Raw genomic sequence first — 21465 nt, 5'->3', positions numbered from 1 at the left:
CTAGGTTCAAATGAGAACTGGTTGAGGCTCTTATGCAGGTATCACCAATCTCTTGAGAAAAGTGCCAACATGCCCATTCTACAGGGCAAAACCGATATTTAAGACAGTCATCAGCTCAAATATAATTACAAGAGTTGGGGGTAGCTATGTCAGGATCTCAACACAAGTCTGTGAACTCTGGTGCCCATCTCCTTCCCATGAAACTGGAGCCTGTCCCACCCCCTCAAATGGAATGTGTCAGTATCTTGGTTTTCTTACAGCATGAGGTTCCACCATTGCATTTTTGAAAACCTTGAAGTCAACGAAGTGGAAAGGTGGTTGAGAGGTATGGTTTAGGGCTCATAATAAGTGCACATTGCCTGGATGAATGGGAGAACACACAGACACTTCTGAACACTTGAAAAGATTCAATACATGGGGGCTAAGAGATGGTTCAGTGGTTAAGAGCACTTGATGCTCTGCCAGGGGACCAGGGTTCAGTTCCCAGCACCCACATGACTGTACACAACCTCTCACAGTTCCAGGGAGTCTGAAGTTCTCTTCTGATTTCCACAGGTACCAGGCATGCACATAGTTCACATATGCACATGCAGGCAAAAGATACACAAAATAAATATGAAAACAATTACACAAGTACAATTCAGGACAATAAACAGAGGTATTGCTATTTCAAAGAGTAGATTTTAATGAACTCTACATTAGCATGGATTAAAAATACAAATATCCATAGGAAAAAATACACTTGTGTGGTAAATTTGGAAACAGTGACCAGGACAACATCTCCATCCTTGGAGGTCTAAGTCATTCAGACTCTCCCTTGAGTTCTCATGGGCTATGTGGGCAAAGCAGACAGCTCCTAAGACCCCAAATCAGTATAAACTTAAATCAGTTCCTGTCTCTTCCCTCATTATCTCTGAACACCCTGCCTGTTTTCTGGTTTGGGGGAATTACAGAAAATCTGCATGCATTGTAGAGTGCCTACAACATGTGTAGTGAAGACAGCTAAGTGGGCTTCCTGGTCTACCTGGAAGCCTGTGGCTGGCTTCTGAAGTGTCTGGGCATCTGGGTGTGCCACCCTCTTCATGCTACTAGCTTTCACTCGGAATGGGCAAGGGCTCATGGGCTCCATATTAACTTCCTACCCAGTGTAAATCAAGAAGGCGTCATACCTGTTTTCTGAGTTATATCTTCCATGTTTTTCAGTCCCTGGCTCTCTGCTCAAGGCTTGGGTCTATAGGCTAAACCAGACTCAGCTGGGGCTCCCAAGATGTCTGGGGAAAATGTCCACCCTCTTTGGCTTTCAGCCAGGACCCACGATGTGCACAATCACCCATTGCTTGTTCTTTTTCATTCTGAGAGGCAGTCCTGCCTTGTTTTCTTATGTCACAATAGCATTGGCCAGTGTCGGGGCCGCCTTCTCCATTTGGACTACAGGTTTCCCCAGCCAGGCATTTGGATGACATTTCCCAAACCGCCTCCTCTATGGTAAGTTTGGGGCAAAGGATGTAAATCTGACACACCCACGCAGAAACCACCAATTTCTGCTTTCACTTGTACTCTCTCCGTGACTTGTAGCCTCTTGGGTGCCCAAACCCAAAGCAGGGTCAACTCCTGTTCAAGCCACCAGGTGGTTCCTCCCCTCAGCCCCTCTCCAGGTACATATATCTTTGGTAGTCAATTGACACATGTTATGAAGTCGTATATGTTATATAGGAACATTGTATGAAGTAGTTGGTAACTGTAATTGGGTAATTGAGTGGTATTTAATAAAAGCAGTATATCTATAGATAGATAGATAGATAGATAGATAGATAGATAGATAGATAGATAGATAAATGGACAGACAGATAGATAGTGGGGAAAGCAGAAGAAAGTCATGGGTTGACATGAGGTTGCCTTTGCCAATCCTGCCTGAAGGAGCAGGGTCAGAAGTGACCTTCAGGCCTTTCAGTGGTGGGAAGGAACCAATTTGCACTAACTCCTTTGGGCAGGCTCTAAGAGAACATCCCACATTGCTGGGCCAAGAGGCCAGATGCTGGGAGGACTGCCTTTTTTCTTTCTTTCTTTCTTTTTTTTTTTTTTTCTCATGTGGTCTAGTCTTCAGGGCCTTAGAGCAAAGTAAAGTCATGCTTTGCTTCTGGAGGGAAAGCCGGTTTTAAAACACAGCATGTTAGCCGTATGTGCATTATGCGTGTGAGATAATTTGGCTGCAGGTAGATTCTACTGCAGATAACTGTCTTCCCAGGCCTGTGCGCTTAGCTCAACCTTGCCTAAAGAGATGGGATCAGGTTAGGGATTACCCCCAATAGTGCGCTCTCTCTCTCTCTCTCTCTCTCTCTCTCTCTCTCTCTCTCTCTCTCTCTCTCTCTCTTTCCTGAGTTCTGATCAATAGGGTGGAAAGCTCTGCCTGAATCCTGTGGCTGGAATATGTGCAAGACACAGAACCCTAGAAATCAGCGATGACTCCCACATCCTCTTCTGCTCCTGAGGACATCAGTGCAGGGTAGGGTGACCATCACCACAGTGGTTCTCAACCTTCCTAATGCTGCAACCCTTTAATACAGTTCCCCTGGCCATAAAATTATTTTCATTGTAGTTTATAACTGTAATTTTGCTACTGTTATGAATCATAATGTAATTATCTATTTTCTGCTGGTCTTGGGTGACCCTTGTGAAAGGTTTGTTTGACCCCTAAAGGGCTCACAACCCACAGGTTAAGAATCACTGTGCTACTGCAAGCGACCTTGGTAGGATTGAGTGTACTGTGATCCAGGGTAGAAGGGAAATTCGAGCTGATCCTCTTTAGCCCTGATACTGCTTCACTAGATCCCTAACTGTGGCAACGAGCAAATGTCTGCTCAGCTCCATGGGCCTCAGTTTCCTCCCTGCTGAAATAAAATATCATGGCTAGAAGTTGGCCCTGGCTTTGTGAGTGAAGTTTGGTGGGGCACAGCTGGGATCACTTGTTCACGACAACCCATTACACTGCTTCTTTGAAAGGGCAAAGTTGGTTGTCCAAAGAGATCACATTATACCTCCAACGATTATAGCGTATGCTCATCTGCTCATGACCCCTGCTTTCCATGATTTCCATGCTATCTTAAGGACTCATGATGCCTTCCACAGCCTTGGATTTCACACAGCTAGGCAAGTGGTGAGAGGGAGTCTTCAGACTTGCCCTTTCAGATTGTTGGGGCATGAGCGTTGGTAGGTAGTTAACCCAATGGCCACCTCAAGGAGAAAAGTCTGAGGTTTCCCCAGCAGGGTAGAGCTCCATTTGGTGTTGCATAAATTGCTTATGGTAGCCCTCCCCCAATCATTCTCTCCACAAATGTCTCACTTTCCCTCTCAGTTCAACTGAGTTCAGCCCCCAGTCAACTTCTTGTTTCAGGGCTCCTGTGGAGGAAGCACAAATGAAGAGGATGTGTAGCTAAGAATAGCATATTGTTCTCCTCAGAAATCGTCTGTCTCCTATTACAGCAGCACATTGTTACAATAAACCAGGTCGGAAAAGCTAGCAACAACAAATGGTGGCATATGGTTCTAGGTTCAGGGTTGAATTCTAGTTTGGTAACATGTAGATCTTAGTTCCCTTATCTGAAAGAACTAGTGGGTCAAAATGTACCATGTACTAGAGTCCTACGGATTGCATTATGCTGTAAAACTGGACCCAAGTTTGTCTGTTAATTTAGGTAAGATGGAGCACACAGCTTAGACGCCGAGGTATTTGTGATAACTTTTTATTTTTACTGTCCCAATATGATGGTGGAAGTTAGGAGGTAGAAGTGGTTATTAAGGAGAGAATTACCTAGTAATTTTAATCCCCTACTAAGACTGGGTGAACTCTTCTATTTGCCAGTCATCACTTTCCTCTCCACCTGGCACCTGATTTCTATTCAGAAAACTGTGGTCAGCTATAGCTGAAAAGTAATGGGTGAGACGGTATGGGACTTGGTTTCTGTAACTCATGGCCACTTCCTTTCTACAAAGGAAGGTTAAAGAAAGCCATCTCTGATGTTCAGAGGACTTTATCACCTCTGACCTCTTATTTGTAAAGTAACTGTGAATAATGAAGTTAAGTCAAAGTTGATTTTTGTTCATACTTTTTAGAGGAATTGACGAAAACCATTTTCCTCTCGTGATTTCTGTCTCACTTAGGGAATTCAATCCTTTTCAAACGAGGCAATCTTACCTTTGCCCTGGTGATTTACATTTTTTTTAAAGTTATCATATGAAACAAAACCTGATAAATTGAGGCTCACTTACCTGGGAAGCTGATATTTGAATTCTTGCACAGTAATGAAGAGTTGACAAACCATCACTTATGATGCATTCAGCTGTGGGTCTTAATGAAGCTTCCTGGGACCCAACAGTGCTCACTCATTGTAGGTAGGCTTATCTATGGCTGACCTTTGTCTTGAGTAATTGAGGCAGACTCTTTTGACTTAAAAGGCAATGATAATATTCCCAGGTCTTTTCATAAAAAAATTGCCAACCCTCACTATTAGAAATATAAAATGTGCTGAGACTGGCTTGGCCATGAAAGGAATGGTGTGACATGATTCACACACCTTAGAAAAGAGCCAGCAGGGAGTGGCCTCCATGAGTGTTGATGGTTGCTGTGGGTATGAGGCTTATTTGTATAATAGTGTACATGTTTTCATGGTCCTCCTTCAGGGAATGTTCCCCCTATTAAAGTTAATGGCTCCATGATAATGGCTCCAGAGACAGTATGAGTCTGGGAGATAAGGTTCGTTTATGTCCTAGGCAAAAATGATAAGCACTGAGACCTTCAGGACAGCCCTTAAGGCTGTGAGAAAGAATTCTGAAAACATGAGTTCAAAAATATATAATTTCTCAAGTACACAAAATATAAGGATGCAATATGAATTACATGAGGGGCTTCATGAACCTAAATGAACAGAGGCAGCTGCACTACGAGCCAGCTTGTTAGAAAGATACAGAGGCAGGCAGATTCTTGAGTTCAAGGTCAGGCTAGGACAGAGCAAGGTTTGGCCTGGGCATGGTAGGATTGGTGATGTCAGAGCTAGATCACATCCAGGTAGCTTATTGTCTGTGCTTACAAAGGCAGGCTCTGAATTCATTTACAACATTTTAAAAAATTGTGCTTACTATCTCTTTCTAAGAATCAAGGGGCTAGGTCATGGGATGCTAATTTTTAGGATAAGCAAAAGGGAACCGGGGGTAATGACTGAATTGGTATATAAATAAAAGACTGGACTGCAAGAGATGAGCTATCTAGAGAGTTTTTGGAATTGCATAAGAAAACTGTCTTGAGCAGTGGACTGCCTGAGCTGTCTCCAGCAGAACGGAGGCCATCAGCTCGTAAACCACAGTTTGACTTCCAGTTGTTCTTTTCACTGCTCCCAGACACCCCTTTCTCAGAACCCTTCTCCAAGCTGAGGCTTGTCCTAAGCAAAAATGCATGCAGGCAACAGTGACACACACCTTTAATCCTAGCACTCAGGAGGCAGAGGCAGGTGGATCCTTTGAGTTCCAGAATAGTCAGGGCTATACAAAGAAAACCCGTCTTGAAAAACAAACAAACAAAAACCAAAAATCATACATAATGCTTCTGCAATTTGATCCAACCATGTCTATTTTTTAACTTCCTTAAGATTTTGTTAAAAGACTATTCATATTTTATTGAGCAAATTCTCATAGAGCCATTTGGATAGCTATGTGGTCATGTTGCTCAGTAATGACCTTTATCAGCATTATCCAAGAGAAATATATGGAATTGTAAATTATATAGTTGTACATTAATAAAATTAAATATGTAATGGTAGTAGGCTAATCTGCTCTAAACTCCCTGGCAGGCATTTGTGCTTCTTGCTACCACCCCAATGTTGTAGATTCCTAAATGAAGCACACACATACATCCTTCTATTTTAATATGCCTTAAGCAGTCCAATAGTAGCTGGGCTGTAACAGCTATGTAAACTGTAAGGTATGATATACACTAATAACGTCCAGTCCATCAATTTTGCCAGTTTAGGTACATTACTCTAACATCTATCTTAACTTAAAGGATTTGTAATTCTTTACCTGAATTATGTTCTGATTTTAACTTGCATCACCATCTGAAAACCGCCCTTTTAAATCTAGATTATCTTCCTTAGTGTTAGACAACCACGTTTGATTATGAGACTATAGCTAGTCTTCAACCCCGTCAGAGATCTGAGAACAAATTAAATATTACCCGAATACATAGGAAGCATGAAAACATAGCTTCCAAAACTTAAACAAAAACGAAAAGCAAAAACAAAAACCAAAAACCTATAGGACCTGGTTGAGAAGAAAATCCCAAGCACGACAGCTTCGAGACACTCATTTCCCACAGAGCAGGTGGTGACAAGGGCAAAGTTCACATGAAATGTGCTTTCCCAGTGTGATTGGAGACAAGACAGCCTTTGCTTCCTATGCTGACTGGTCTTATGTCACCTTGACACAAGCTACAGTCAGCTAAGAGAAGAGAGCCTCAGTTGAGAAAATGCCTCTATAAGATAGGGCTGTAGGCAAACCTGTATGGTGTTTTCTTAGTGATTAATGGGAGACGGCCCAATGCATTGTGGGTGTTGCAGTCTCTTGCTGGTGGTCCTGGGTTCTATAAGAACACAGGCTGAGCAGCCATGGGAAGCAAGCCAGTAAGCAGTACCCCTCCATGGCCTCTGCATCAGTTCCTGCCTCCCAGGTTCCTGCCCTGCTTGAGTTCCTGTCCTCACTGCTTTGATGATGAACCATTCTATGAAACCGTGAGTGAAACAAACCCTTTCCTCCCCAAGTTGCTTTGGTTATGGTGTTCTATCACAGAAATGGTAAAGCTACTTTAGATGATTTTCGGGAGGCAAGTGGACAGTAAGGCAGGCAACATTGTTTATTTTATGTCTTATTTGGGGTTTTACTGTTGTGAACAGACATCATAACCAAGGCAACTATTATAAGGACAACATTTAATTGGGGCTGGCTTACAGGGTCAGAGGTTCAGTCCATGATCATCACGGTGGGAGCATGGCAGCATCCAGGCAGTCATGGTACAGGAGGAGCTGAGAGTTCTACATCTTCATCTGAAGGCCGCTAGGAGAAGACTGGCTTCTAGGCAGCTAGGATCTAGGGTCTTAAAGCCCACACCCACAGTGACACACTTACTCCAACAAGGCAAGACAAATCATAACATTCTATGTGGCTATGAGCAGAATTCCAGGATGAACGACTTGGAGGAGGGATGGTTGCAGAGGACTCTGTCCATGTCATTTGGTGGTGAGGTTGAGCAGAATATTATGGTGTCATAGGGAATGGTGCAGGAGTGTGTGCACCTCATGACCATCAGAAGCAGAGTGAGGCCTTAACAGGAAGTATCTAGGTCAAGAGATAGTTCCCAAAGTCAAGCTTCCTCCAGCCAGGTCTCACCTTCCACAGTTTCATCACTTGCTAACGTTCAAGTCTTGAGTCTGTCAATGGATTAGGCCAGTGGTTCTCTGTTGGGCCCTACCTTGGTGTTTCCCTCCCCCCTCGCTGAGCCTTTTAGCCTGCTATAGCAAGAAATTGTTTATACCCTTGGCAGCTGCTCTTAGCCCCTGATTTGGGGCTGGGATTCTCCATGGCACCCTTCCTCCCCACCGAGCCTTCCTGCTTGTTAAGAAGTTGTTTATGCCCTTGATTGGGCCGGAACTTTTACCACACAGACTTTTCCTGTTTTCCTGGTTGGGGATTTTCACCTGCCTTGTTGTTTTCCACAGCTTTTGCCTGGGGTATATAAGGAGATCTCAGTAAACCCTTGGTGGCACTCGCTGAAAACTGGTGATCCGTGTACTTGATTTATTTCAATCCCGCAGATTGAATACCTACGCCCGATATTCATACGCTAGCGGTGCAGGCACCGACAGTTCTCAACCTTCCTAGTGCTATGACCCTTTAATATGGTTTCTCGTGTTATGATGACCCCCAACCACACAACTGTTCTTGTTGCTACTACAGAACTGTAATTGTGCTACTGCAATGAACCCTAATGTAAACATATTTTCTGATGGTTTCAGGTGGCTCCTGTGAAAGACTCATTTGACCTCCAAGGGGTTACAACCCCAGGTTGAGAACTGCTGGGTTAAACCATTTGTTAGAACAGAGCCCTCTAGTTTTAGAAACTAGAGATGCACTTTACTAGCCTAGCTGTGTCTCAGGTCAGGAAGGGATAAGAACCACCTACTGCCACCTGTTCAGGAATTTTCCCAGCATTCCCAGGGCTGAAACAGGTGGAAACAGGAACGAGCCTTCAAGCTGTCAGGAGCAGAGTGTTTGAGGCACCCTCAAAGAAGAGAGGTTTCTCAAATAGCTTTTTAAAAATGTGTTTTTGCCTGACACAGGGTTGTAAAATATCAAGGTGGTGGTGTTCTAAAGCCAAGCTCCTGTCTGCAGGTATCAACTTGACGTGGAAGTGATTTTGATGGTGTCTATACTGCCCCTTTCTCTACGACCTGGCAACTTGGAGGAAAAACATCTCGGGTAGGAGAAAGAGAGACGACAGGGAGGGGATAGGAAATAAATTTTGAGTTGAGCATTTGTCTTAGGGGATTCTATGGACGCAAAGCTTGACTTTCAGATCAACTGCATGCTATGTGCATCATGTGCGATGGCTGACATATACCCTGTGCCCTTTCCAGCAATTGGCAATTTCTCAAGTTGTGTTCTCTTGCTCTTCCTCTGTCCCTAATGGCCCTAAATTATTTTTAGCCATGTTTACAACAAGGCTTATAGACACACACAGACAGAGAGACAGACAGACAGATACACACACACACACACACACACACAGACACACACAGAGACACACAGACACACACACAGATACACACACACATACACACCCCACTACCACCACCACACTACATCACAAATCACACACCCGCTCTGGTCAAAGATGCTCCTGTCAGACCACGAGGATACACTGGGCCATGTGACCACAGCATGGAAATCAAGCTAGTTTTTACCATCATTGGATTGGTGCTGCAGGGAACAAGACCAACTGGAGAGACAGAGACAGAGACAGAGAGAGAAAAGAGAGGAGAGAGAGAGGAGAGAGAGGAGAGGAGAGGGGAGAGAGAGAGGGGAGAGGGGAGAGAGAGAGAGAGAGAGAGAGAGAGAGAGAGAGAGAGAGAGAGAGAGAGAGAGAGAGTGAGTGTGTGTTTATTAGGTAAATAATGTTTTAAAGTGATCAATTTATCAAGAGTTGCCAGGGAGACAAATTAATATAAAGTAGCTTTAGGAAGAAAGTCAAATGTCTGAGTCCCCTGCTTAAACCAGAAAAGTAAGGTTTGAGGCAGGTGGGAACCAGAAACAGCCTTGATAGGATAAAGCCAGACCTTCCTAGGCTCAGCCATCCCAGGACCCTACTAAGTCCCAGAGCACTGGCCTATGGCCCACAGAGGTTGTGTGTTCCTGTACCAGGTTCCACAGCATGCGCCATGCAAATAGAGGGACCAGCTCAGCTCAGCTGTAAGAGGTCCAGACATCACAAAACTTGCTCCAGAGAGCAGTTAGGCTCCAAAGTCCCTTGTACAGACCTGGAAGGAGTAGCAAAGGTGTGTGTGAAGGGATTGCAGACACCTGGCCGAGCTCCCTGGAAGGCTTGTGGAGCCGTGGTGCCATCTGATGGCCACAGTGGGGAATGAATGGGAGACAGGAGGAGGACTGCTTTGGGTGGACCACAGAGGTGGCTTTCAGCTCTGAAAATGCTCCACTTGGCAGGTTTAAGCCCCGGAGTCCCACAGCTCCAAAGTAACTAGTGCGCTGGATAGAGATTGGATCCTCCTGGAAGTCTTTGGAAGGTTTAACCCTGTAGGTTCCTTTAGGTGTGGCCGGAGGCTAGGTTCTTATACAACATTCGAGAATGCGGAAGTGAGGCGAGGTAGACTGGGAGATGTTCCAGGCCAGAGCACGAAGGACAGCATCGATGTAAGGTGTGGCCCTAGGAGTAGATGTAGCTGTACCTGGGTGGTTGGGTAGCTGGTGGTATGGGAACCGAATGTAGATTTCCCATCCCCTTCTGAAGCCCTGTCATTCTGCCTTCCTCTTCATTTACCTCTCTCTTTTTCTCCTCATTCTTTCTGCTACAAGAGGTTCCCGTCTGTCTTAGTCAGGGTTTCTATTCCTGCACCAAATATCACGACCAAGGAGCAAGATGGGGAGGAAAGGGTTTATTCAGCTTACACTTCCACATTGCTGTTCATCACCAAAGGAAGTCAGGACTGGAACTCAAGCAGGTCAGGAAGCAGAAGCTGATGCAGAGGCCATGGAGGGATGTTACTTACTGGCTTGCTTCCCCTGACTTGCTCAGCTTGCTTTCTTATACAATCCAGGATGACCAGCACCGGCCCAGGGATGGTGCCACCCACGATGGGTCTTCCCACCCTTGATCACTAATTGAGAAAATGTCTTATGGAGACATTTCCTCAAGGGAGGCTCCTTTCTCTGTGATAACTCCAGCTTGTGTCAAGCTGACACACAAAACCAGCCAGTACACCATCTTATGAGTCTTTGTCAGGAAGAAAAGCAAATTCAAATCCATAAAGATAAGGCAGACTCTCAATTCTTTCTGTGATGGTTATTCATGGAAAAAACCCACCAATGGTGCTCTTCCAGAAATAATTTTAGGCCACTTTTTTGTAGCTTTCCAGGCATCAGGTTGTTTCAAGGGACTTAAGACCCTACAGCTTAGCCAAGAAAGCAGTTCCTTTTCAAAGGAACCCTGTAGTCTTTTGGTCCCTTGGCATGGTCAGGACTGGTGTGGGATATGTTAGAGGTGGTTACACAGCAGCCATTGTTCCGTGGAGGGTCTGTTCCTTTATTCAAGAGCCCTTCACTCTTAGAGCTTGGTAGGCGATTTTCCTGGGGATTCTCGCTCCTTAGGGGAGCTAGGGAAACTTTATAGCATAAGTGGTCCTAGCTGACTGCTGTGTTAGTGGGGATTCTGCACAACCCAAGCTGGACACACTAGCACAGTCTAGCTTCATAGAGACTGCTAACAGATCAACTTCATGTTTGACTCATACTTGTCCCCCAGGTGTGTAGCATCTTCTTCTAGGTGTGTATTCAACATGTGCTTAAGGGAAGCAGTTTTGAACTTACCAGCCATGACCAGCAAGGACCAGAAATTGCTTGGCTCTTATCTAACATGTAGAGCACACGAGCTTGATGTAGCGGTAGGAAGAAAGGGAATGAGGTTTGAATCTACTTCCTCAGGTAACGGCTGAATGAAGAGGCCAGTGTAGTTTCTGCATCTGCGCATGGGATGGTGACCTCTCTTGGTTAGAAAATAGTCTCTGGTTAAAATACTCACATAGCGAAGGGGTCGAAGAGTTCAGTGTGGATGGTGTGTGCACATGTGTGTACAGAACAGCCGTGCTATGTTTAGAACAATCAAGTGCGACAGAAAGGCAACTGATGGCTGGATCTGTCGTTGGGGCTAGGTGTTCCTTTTGCCCTGGGAAGCGTGGCTTCCATTTCTGCATTCTTAGCAGCCGCAGGCCCCAGGCATTTGGCAAGATGGGTGTGTGACACCAACACTACAGGCTGGAATTAGAATCTCTAGTGGCAAGATCAGAAATAAAAGTCAGCCGAGGACAAATATCGGCGATGCTGTGGGGATCCCTTCCGGTTCTCTCTCCTCCAGATTCTCAAGCTCTGCCTTTGTGCCTGTCTGTCCTAAAGCCTACCTGACCAGCGCTTGTAAAATTCAGTCCCAGCTGGGTTGGTAATGCACCCTACGACTTCAGCATTTGAAACTGAAGGACGAGGGTTGCTGTGAGTTTGAGGCCGGCCTCGGCTACATGAAGTCTAGGTCAGCCTGGGCTGAAACTCTGGCTCCAAACTCTCTCTCTCTCTCTCTCTCTCTCTCTCCCTCTCCCTCTCCCTCTCCCTCTCTCCCTCTCCCTCTCCCTCTCTCTCACTCACACACACATTCACACATTCACACTCATACATTCACACATACTCTCATATACACACACCTACACACACACTCACACACATACATATTTACACACACATTCACACTCACACATACTCACATACACACCCCTCTACACACACACACACACACATTCACATGCACATACTCATATTCACACACACTCACACATTTACACACACACCCTCACACCCTCACATACACACTCAGGTTATCAGTCTCTGAGATGGTGTAATCAGGAGGATTTTAAGTTTGAGGACTTCTTAGGTTATGTATCAAAGATGCCATCTTCAAAAAGAAGTGTGTGTATAGGTGGGTGGGGTCGGGCAAGGGGGGGGAGGGGTAGGGAGTGGCACACAACTTTAATCCTAGCACTCTGGAAGCAGAAACAGGTAGAGCTCTGTGGCTTTCCGGCCAGCTTGGTTTACAAACTGAGTTCCAGAGCAGCCAAGGCGCTCGCGCTCGCTCACTCTCTCTCTCTCTCTCTCTCTCTCTCTCTCTCTCTCTCCCTCTCTCTCCCTCTCTCTCTCTCTTTCCCTCTCTCTCCCTCTCTCTCTCTCTCTCCTACCTTTCCCCCTCCCCTCTACCTCTCCTCCTTCCCCCTCTCCCTCCCCCTCTCCCTCCCCCTCTCCCTCCTCCTCCCCTCTACCTCTCCTCCCCCCCCCACTCCCCCTTTCTCGGTTTTCTTAGTATCTTCTGCAGTCAGATGGCCTTAACTTTGGGATCTCCCAGCCTCCACCCTGCTAGTTCTGAGATTATACCTATGGTCCACCACATCCAGAAATACTTGGTTTCTGTTGCTAGCACTCTAGTGCACACAAAGGGTCCCATGGAAACAGGATGTGCTAAAGTTTGCTGCACACTTTGGCCACGGGTGCCATGGCAGGAGAGACCTGTCCTAAGGTACCTGTATCAGCAGCAAAAATATGAAATCGGTGTGGTTTTCTAATAAGCTTTGTTTTATCTAAAAATAATTTCTGAGCTATTGATATGAAGAGGGTTAGCGAAGAGTGAGGAGAAGAGTGGGGGGATGGAGTGGGCGGGGCAGGGTGAGAGGGGCGTGTTTAGATGAAGGGGTGGAGGCCCTTAGAGCCGAGCGTTCAGAAAGCCCCTTGGCAAATTGCCTCTATTCTGTCTCAACACAGACTGGAAGACATTCAGTGAAGCTGGTTCTGCCCTCAAAAATTTCTGTTCCCCATCTCTCTCTGACACTGTCACCACCCTAGACCATGTTAAGAATGTGTTTTGACGGGCAGTTTACAAGGACCGTCTCTTTTGAGGCAGCATGGCTCGTATCAAGTTGTAACCATCTGCTCTGGAAACATAATTTATGGCCAGAAGAGTCTTGACCGGCCCAGGGCAAGTACATAGATGAGGTCCTTCCATTGACATAGGCCTGAGTCTCGTTGAGGGGAGACCTGCCTTGGTCCTAAGGCCGAAGACAGCAGGGCCCCTGGGGTACTGTTTCTTGTCTCTAATGTAAATTTATTTGCTTATGTAAAAATAAACAAAGCACCTGGTTTTAATCAACAAGCAGTGTCAGTTTAGATTCTCTGTCCCTCCTTTTGGTCCCCAAGGGAGGGCTGCAACATGGGGGCCATGTGGTAAACCAGCAGAGAGCCTTGCTCCCTGTGGACTTATGATGACTCGGCAGCCTAGATAAAACCTTGGTTCGGGACGATCTATGCAGTATACAGAGCCTGCCTTTAGTGGGAGAGATGTTGAACTGCCCTTTCCCCTCAAGCTCTTGGCATGCAAAGCATTAGCTTAAAGTTCTCATAAGCCAGTGGCGTCTCATTCACAAACCACATTTAAATCCCGAATCTAAAAGTATTCTGGCACTTTCTTTGAGTTTATAAAAATGCTCCAGGGATTTGTTTTCCCTCTCCAAATAAAAGAGTTTTGATTTGGGATGTTTGCTCCTTTGCCAAAATCCTAAAGTCTGTTTCCCCCCACAGGCAAGAGGGACTGAACTCTTCTAGAATGCTCAAATACCAAAGCCGGGTTGCTCAGAACGTAAAGCTGTAACTGACAGTCGATGAACTACGCAGGCTCTCCCTGCGGGCATCCGGGAAGGGTAGCAAAGGAGTCAGGATGCTGGTGAGAGGGTAGCTCCTTCTCATTCTGAGGTGTGCCCACCAGAGATGCCTTCAGTGCCTCAGCAGGACATCTCTGGGTGACATCAGGGCTTTTGCCACCACCTCTTGCCATCTGACTGTTGGGAATATTGCCAGGTAGAGAACGGAGGACCATCTAGATATGATAGCTGAGCCGAGGTACCTCGGTGGTTCTGGTGACTCAGGAGGGACCACATATCTCAGAAGTAGGAGAGCAAAGAGGCAGTTTGCCTTCAGCATTGTCTTCTTGCCCTTGCTCTTAGCTGTCTCCAAGCAGAAATCATCTCATTCCTGCGTCTCAATATGACAAAGCAAATGCAGACATTTAAGGTCACTTTTCAAGATTAGAATTAGAGCCCTAGAGAGCTGGGCTTGGTGGTACTGTAATCCCAGCACTTAGAGAGTGAGGAGGCCACATAGTGAGTTCTAAGCCAGCCTGGGTTATAAAGGAGATGTTATCTAAAGAAATAGCAACCCAAGGCAACAATATGATTATGGCTGTTGAAAAGACATAACCCGGGTTGGGGATTTGGCTCAGTGGTAGAGCGCTTGCCTAGTAAGCGCAAGGCCCTGGGTTCGGTCCCCAGCTCCGGAAAAAAAAAAAGAAAAAAAGAAAAAAGAAAAAAAAGAAAAAAGAAAAGACATAACCCATTTTCCTCATATTTTTCTTCTCCATTTTCTTCTTCCTATCTTTATATCAGTTTTCTTACTATTATAAACCAAATCTAGTCATGCTGGCCAGCACCCTGGGTCTTGTGGCCCTGCCTGCCTCAAAGCCTCACCTACAGTCTCTGTTCTGGGACGCACAGGACCTCCTTTGACTCAACTGCACTTTTCTGCTAGAATATTCTCTGCTGATGCACAGGCTTCTGACTAACATTGCTTCGTTGAATGTTTTTTACTATGTGTGAGCCACCTTTATCCACGTGGAGGATAGAAGAGAAAATAAATAGTGCATGTCTACTTCGTGTGGTGTGACAGACACAAGTCATATGCTACCAACACAGAAGAGGCGAATGGTGTTACAGGAGCGTGAACTGGTGTGGGGTCTGAAGACAGAACAGGAGACACAGCAGTATGATGCAGTGGGTAGAACGGCCTCGTGGCTGGGGTCCGAGTCCAAGAAGCAACAGCAGTATAAGACACTGAGGTGCAATGGATGTGATGCTGGAGGAGCTCTGGAATGTTCTGATATTGGTGCTATGCTTCCAGGATGCATTTGTCCCGGAGATGCCTCACAAATGACCTCGTGCATGAAAGCTTAGCTGGAATCACTGGGTTTGGTTCAGTGTTTCCTTTATATGTGGATGTTGGCTTCTAAGCGTTTGACATATGCGCCATCCTCTGGATAACCACAGAAGTCAGAGACTTAGGAAGGAACAGGAGGGGAGGAATGGTTCTCCTAAGAAAGGGAAAGTAGGATATGTTGCTATGGGAAGACAAAGGGAAAACTACAACAGGGGGATTAAACAGGGAGGGGATGGAGCAGAAAGCGTGTGTAGGAAGAGATGATTAGTACTCAATGCCATTCAAAGAGCCATATGGAAACCTAGCACTGTGGAAGCTTCCTAAAATATTTACATGCATGAGAGGAAGCTAAATGCAGTTGTCCAATAACAGTTGAGGCAATGCCCCAGTTAGATACCTTATGCCACCAAATAAAATCTCAAGGGCACAGAATAGGTTATAGCTTGGCGAGTTATCGAACAAGGGGACCCCATGGTGATCTCAAGCATCACAGGATATCAACAAAGCTATTGGCTACCTTCCACAACCTGGTAGTAAAAACCTCAATTTTTAATGAGTAACTGTATCATCTGTATATGCCATTGAACACGGAGATGCTAGACTAGTGTGTAGCTAGAAGTTTCCCTTCTGCCAGCTACTGTTCATTCTGCTGCAGAGAATAGGTCCAGGGGCTGGGCGGTTCCCCTTCTCGTGTCCCTTCAGCCATTCCAGTTCCCTCCTGTTCTTTGCATTGCACTAACCGTAGTACTGTGATGGATTGCAACCCCGAAAGTCTTCAGCCAAAGCGCCTCTCCATAGGTACAAGTAATTTTACATTTTTGCCAAAAAGGCCTTTTTGCTGTCACAATGGGTTGGCTATAGCATGCAATTATGAGCCACCCAGGACAGTGTGACTACTCCCATTCCCGGTAGTCTCTCCCTCCTCTCTTGGAAGTCAGCACTGGCTTGTGTCGACTGGACTCTATGCTGTCTTTCTGATCAGCAAGCCTGGGAACGCTGCCTTTGGAAACGCCATTTTCCTAAGACCTTTCAGTCGATCCAAGGCGTGAGGTGAAACGCTCTCGGTAACCTGTCAAGGGCTGACTTTGGCGTGGAATCTTCAAGGTTAACTCGCCGGGGTAAATAAGAATTGGATGCCAGATTCCAAGCGCTAGTCCTTTAGGGACTCCCCGCTGCAAGCACTTTAGTGAGAAATGATAGGAAGAGTTATTGACCTTTGAGATATTTAATTCCACCACGCAGCTAAGCGTCTGTAGTGGATCAGGCCAGGGGAGATTACATTTGCCCCACTGTGGAGACATTGCCGTAGTTTATCTTCAGAATAGGCAAAGAAAATGTGTCTAATGAATCCCCAAAGCATCGTGTGTGCAGATGGGTTGGAGACAGACTTAGCAATCTTTCATCCTCATTACTATGGGAGTCCCCTGGAACCGAGTCAGAGATCATATGTAAATTTAACCTGCTAAATTCCCACCATTCTTGGAGAGACTTGGAGTGGGATGATAAATGAAGACATTAAAAGAAGTTAATAATTTGAGAGAGAAGCCCTTATTAAAATAAAAATGAATGAGCTTCATATGCTACATTCACTGGAACTGTGCGCTTTAATAAAAATGAAATAAACTCCTGATGTGCCCCATCTGTGGAGCCTCCTCTGTGCTGAGTGGAAGACAAATGGTTATAGGACGTGGCCGCTGCCCTCCGGAGGCGTGCAGTCTAGACCTGAACACAGGAGACAGTAATGCCAGAAAGACACAGCAAGAATGAAGGAAGGAGGGCTGGGAAACAGGGTGCAGCAATGAGTGTCCAGCATCTTTTCGCTGTTACTGATTTTTATACAGCAGTTCACAGCTAAACCCCAGCCTTCACCCTGTTTCCTCACTTCCCTTCTATGATGTAATTGGACTGTGTCCTCCTAGGGGAAGGTTTATGTTGTTACTGCGGGTTTTTTGGAGCGGGGAGGTATTTGACTTTATGTTCTCTCATTTTTTTTGTACTCTATCTTAGAATTTCTTTTTATGAAAAAGGTTGGAAGTAAACATTATACGCAATGTAATAATCATGCTGAACACAAAAAGAAGGAAGAAAGAAAGGGAGGGGAGGGGAAGGAGAAAGGAAGGTGAAAAGAAAAGAGTAAAGCGAAAAGGGTGAAAGTAGAGAGAGCAGCCAAGAGTGAATCTTGTGGTCCAATGCTTTGCTGGCACGTGTGAGTCCTTGGGTTTGGAGGAAGGCAAGAGGGATGGAAGGCAGAAAAGAATGGAGGAGGAGAGGAAGGAGGGGAGACAGAGAGGAAGGAAGGGAGAGGGGAAAGAAGGGAGAGAGGGAGGAAGGAAAGAAGAAAGGAAGGGAGAGAGAATGGAAGACAGAGGAAGGGAGAAAGGAAGGGAAAAAGAGGAATGAAGGAGATGAAGGGAAAGAGAAAGGGAGGGAGGGAAGGAAGAAGAGACAAAGGATGGATGGGAGACAGGGAGAATGGAAGACAGAAAGGAAAGAAGAGAGAAAAAAAGGAAAAGAAGGAAGGAAAAGGAGAGGTAGGAAGGAAAGGAGGGGAGAGAAAAAGGGAAGGAGGAAGAGAAGGAAGGAAGGGAGAAAGAGAAGAGAGGAAGGGAAAGAGGGAAGAGAGAAGAGGAAGAGAGGGGAGGAGGAAGGGAGAGGGAGAAAAGAGGGAGGAGGAATGGAGAGAAGGAAGAAGGGAGAGGTGGGAGGAAAAAAGGAAGGAAGAAAAGGAAGGAAACAATAAAACCACTAAGAACACATAGGATCAAAGGTCACTTTGGTTGGAAAGTCAGCAGATTTAGCCAAAAGAATGAGGTACGACTTAATGTATTAGGGCTTTCTAGCGGAACAGAGCTGATAGAATGAACACCAATTTAAATGAGATTTCTTCAAACAGGAGAGACTGAAACCACACCAGTCCTGGTAGATTAGCCAGCAGCCCCAACCGGGCACTGAAGACCCAGAGGACTCCTAGAGAGCCACTGGTCTTCAGTCCATGCCGAAAGCCCAGCGTCTGGGTTCTGATAACAGGGAAAGAATGCTTCTGTAGAGCAGGAAGCAAAAGCCGGTCCCCTTTGGTGTCTTCACCTCTGGGCTGCCAACAGAAGGTGCCGTGTACATTTACAGTGTCTCCCTCCTTCTATTGCTGTAATCAGTAAAACTCCTCACAGACATTCAGAGGCTAATGTAGATGTGAAAAACTAAGGTCCCCTCTGCCTAATATCAAATTCAAGACAGCAGAGCAAGTGAAGCAGTTTTTAGGATACCGTTCTGCAGAAAGGAGCGTCAGTATAAAGCAAAGGGAAGGGTGCCCGGTGTGCCTGACTGGGTGCAAAACAAGGGTTTTCAGTCTTCCCCGTCATGAGAACTTCCGGTCTTCCCCGCCCCCACAGGCTGGGATTTCCCCCCTTCTCAAATTCCCCATCCTGTTGGTCAGGGTGCAAAGCCTTATCTAGTGAATAATTTGAGGCTTGAGACTGTCTCCCTTTTTCTGACTCAGTCATGCAGCAGACTACCTATAACATTTCAACTCTTAGAATTCCGAGATAAGCAGGCGCCAGCTCCCTTGTTTATCTCCGATGGACGCTAAGCGCACCTCATACTAAAAATGGACCAGGGCATTTCTTTCAGGCGATCCCCAAAGGCTTATCTCTTAATCAATTCCAGATCCTGCTAGCTGACCACAAAGATTAACTATCGTACTTGCAGCGAGGAACGGAGGGGATGAACGGAGAAGAAACCTGCCAGGAAGGACCCTCATCCGTAAATCTAGGCAGAGTAAGCCTCGTGAGCCCCTGAGAGCGCGCTACCATCTTCATTAATTCACGCCACAGATAATGTCCGAACACCTGCCATCTGACGCAAATGGGCTGGGCTGCAGATTCTCGCACTGGAGCAAGTGGGCAGGGTGGCCACCCTTCCTGGAGTCACCATCTCCCCTTTTATCATCCTTAAATGAGAGGGACACGATGCAACTTTGTCTACTCAGCTTCTCAGCTTCTTGAGAGTGAGAACCCCCTCTCCTACCGATCTGTGCTGTCACAATGACAGGCTATCCTGATGCTGCTGGTGGGTACCCACTGAATACTCAATTAACCGAATCCTCAACGTAGTGATTAAAAGCCCCGCTGGGACAGTTTTTGGGAGATGCAAAGATAAAGAGATCTTCCTCCCAAGGGACGTATACTAAGTTGTCTTAACCACACAGAAAGAGCTGTTAGAGCTGGAAGCACAAGTACACACTGGTTAGAGGACCAGTTCAGGGACATCTACTCAACCTTTTGGCTTGTGTTAATGAAAGGTTAACAATTTTTTTCTAGTAATATATTTATCATATGTATTATATTATACAATACATAATATATTATATACATATGTATTAGTCACATGTAATTATAATATAAATTATATACATCCATATACAATATATGGATAAAAATGGCAGATCTCATTAAATGGCAGTATCTAGTTTTCTATCATGCCTTCTTATTATGCCTCCATTATATAGTAATTGAATTTGTTTATTTATTCATTCACTTACTATTTTATTTTTTTTCAAGACAGTCTCACTATATAGCTCTGGTTGTCCTGGAACTCACTCCGTAGAACAGGCTGGCCTTGAACTCACAGAGATACGCCTGCCTCTGCCTCTAGAGCCACTAGGATTAAAGGCATGGACCATCACCGCCTGGCTCTGGATTTGATTTTCAAGAACAGAAGAAACAAAATAACCACAAGCTAGAGCTTTTCTGTTTTACCCTTTATTTTTTTTAAATTAAAGATTATGACAAAATCCCAAGTGTTATAAAGTTCTATGTGTTAGCAATCTGTCTATCTGACCATGTAATCATTGTGATTCAATACATTTCGACACTAGAAAGACACAGCCGCTGACACAGCCCATTGTGACAATTTTACACCATGTGCGTTTACTATAGCATAGTTTTCTATTCTACTGTCGGTCTGCATTTGGAAATGTTACGTATAATGCTGTTATAGACGTTCTCATTCATATCTCTCAGCCAACATTCAGGAGGACGTCAACTGAGTGTGTACTAAGGAGTGGCATTTATGGTCCCCTGTTCAGTAGATCAACCCGCCCATGGTCTCCCAGCAGGATATGTAAGCTCTTACTGCTCTGCATTCTCACCCACACTTCACTTCGTCAGGCTTTTCAACTTCAGCAATTTTTTGAGGTGAGGTTAATTTGCATCTCGAGAATGGTCGTCTTGTTGAACACCTTCTCATGGGATACACGCATCTTAGGGACTCATAGCTGGAAGGGCCTGGAGGCCTACACAGGAAGGGTTAGTTTCCACCTTGTGTCCCCTCTGTTTCTTACAAGAATGTTGATAGAGTCAGAGTACCCCATAGGCCAAACTCAGTGCCAATATCTTCAGAATCCAGCTAGCAGCAGCCTGTTCCTGCAATAGTTCCTACATCCCTTTCTAATATTTTTACTGATGATGTGGGAATTTAGTAATTTATTTTTTATTCATATTTTTAGTATTTATTTTTTTTTATCAGCCACATGCTGAATTCACATTTAACGATCATTTCATAGGTGGGTGGCTCCTAACAATGGCAACACTGAAATAGCCTCAAAACTAAAAATGAACCTGCACACACATGTTCTTGCCCAAAAGGAGAAAGAGGCAAATCCATGCTGAGCTGAGCCTGTATCTCATGATCCAACGGACACAGGAGCCTTCTTCAGAATGCCAGTGGGTGCCATAGGGATTGTGAGGTCACCAACTGGCACAGGAGCCTTCTTTAGAAAGCCAGTGGGTGCTTCAGGGGTTGTAAGGTCACCTGTAGTGCTAACTGGGAACAGGAATCTGGAATGCTTGCTCTGTCTATAGCTGTGAGCACTAGACATGCACTAACTGATCTTACAGGGGTCACACGTTATCTACGCTGGTTTGAAAGTCATAGAATGAAAAAGTCAGTGCTTCCTTTCTTTGTGTTACTGCAAAAAGTCCCACACAGCACTTCCTTCTCTTTTGTAGGTTCTGGGCTGGTCCAGATACCTTGAATCCACTGTTCCTCTTATTTGACTCCAGGAACACTGTTGAAGTTAAATGTATTTGAAAATGCATGGAGGGAAAAATTAAACACAAG

At 45.4% G+C, this 21465-nt stretch overlaps 1 long non-coding RNA gene across 2 annotated transcripts; it reads left to right on the top strand.

Annotated features, from left to right (window-relative positions):
- The first annotated feature begins 16250 nt into the window (after positions 1-16250).
- Positions 16251-20137, top strand: LOC134482411 (uncharacterized). 2 transcript variants are annotated; one of them, XR_010058478.1, is made up of 3 exons: positions 16251-16466; positions 19012-19413; positions 19909-20137. It is a non-coding gene; the product is annotated as an uncharacterized LOC134482411 (long non-coding RNA). The 2 variants fall into 2 exon arrangements; XR_010058479.1 differs by having other exon boundaries at positions 19905-20137.
- The last annotated feature ends 1328 nt before the right edge of the window (positions 20138-21465 follow it).

Source organism: Rattus norvegicus, chromosome 16 (assembly GCF_036323735.1).
Source record: "Rattus norvegicus strain BN/NHsdMcwi chromosome 16, GRCr8, whole genome shotgun sequence".
NCBI classification, from domain to species: Eukaryota; Metazoa; Chordata; class Mammalia; order Rodentia; family Muridae; genus Rattus; species Rattus norvegicus.
The sequence above is the reverse complement of the archived record's forward strand: the minus strand, read 5'-3'. Positions and strand labels throughout refer to the sequence as shown.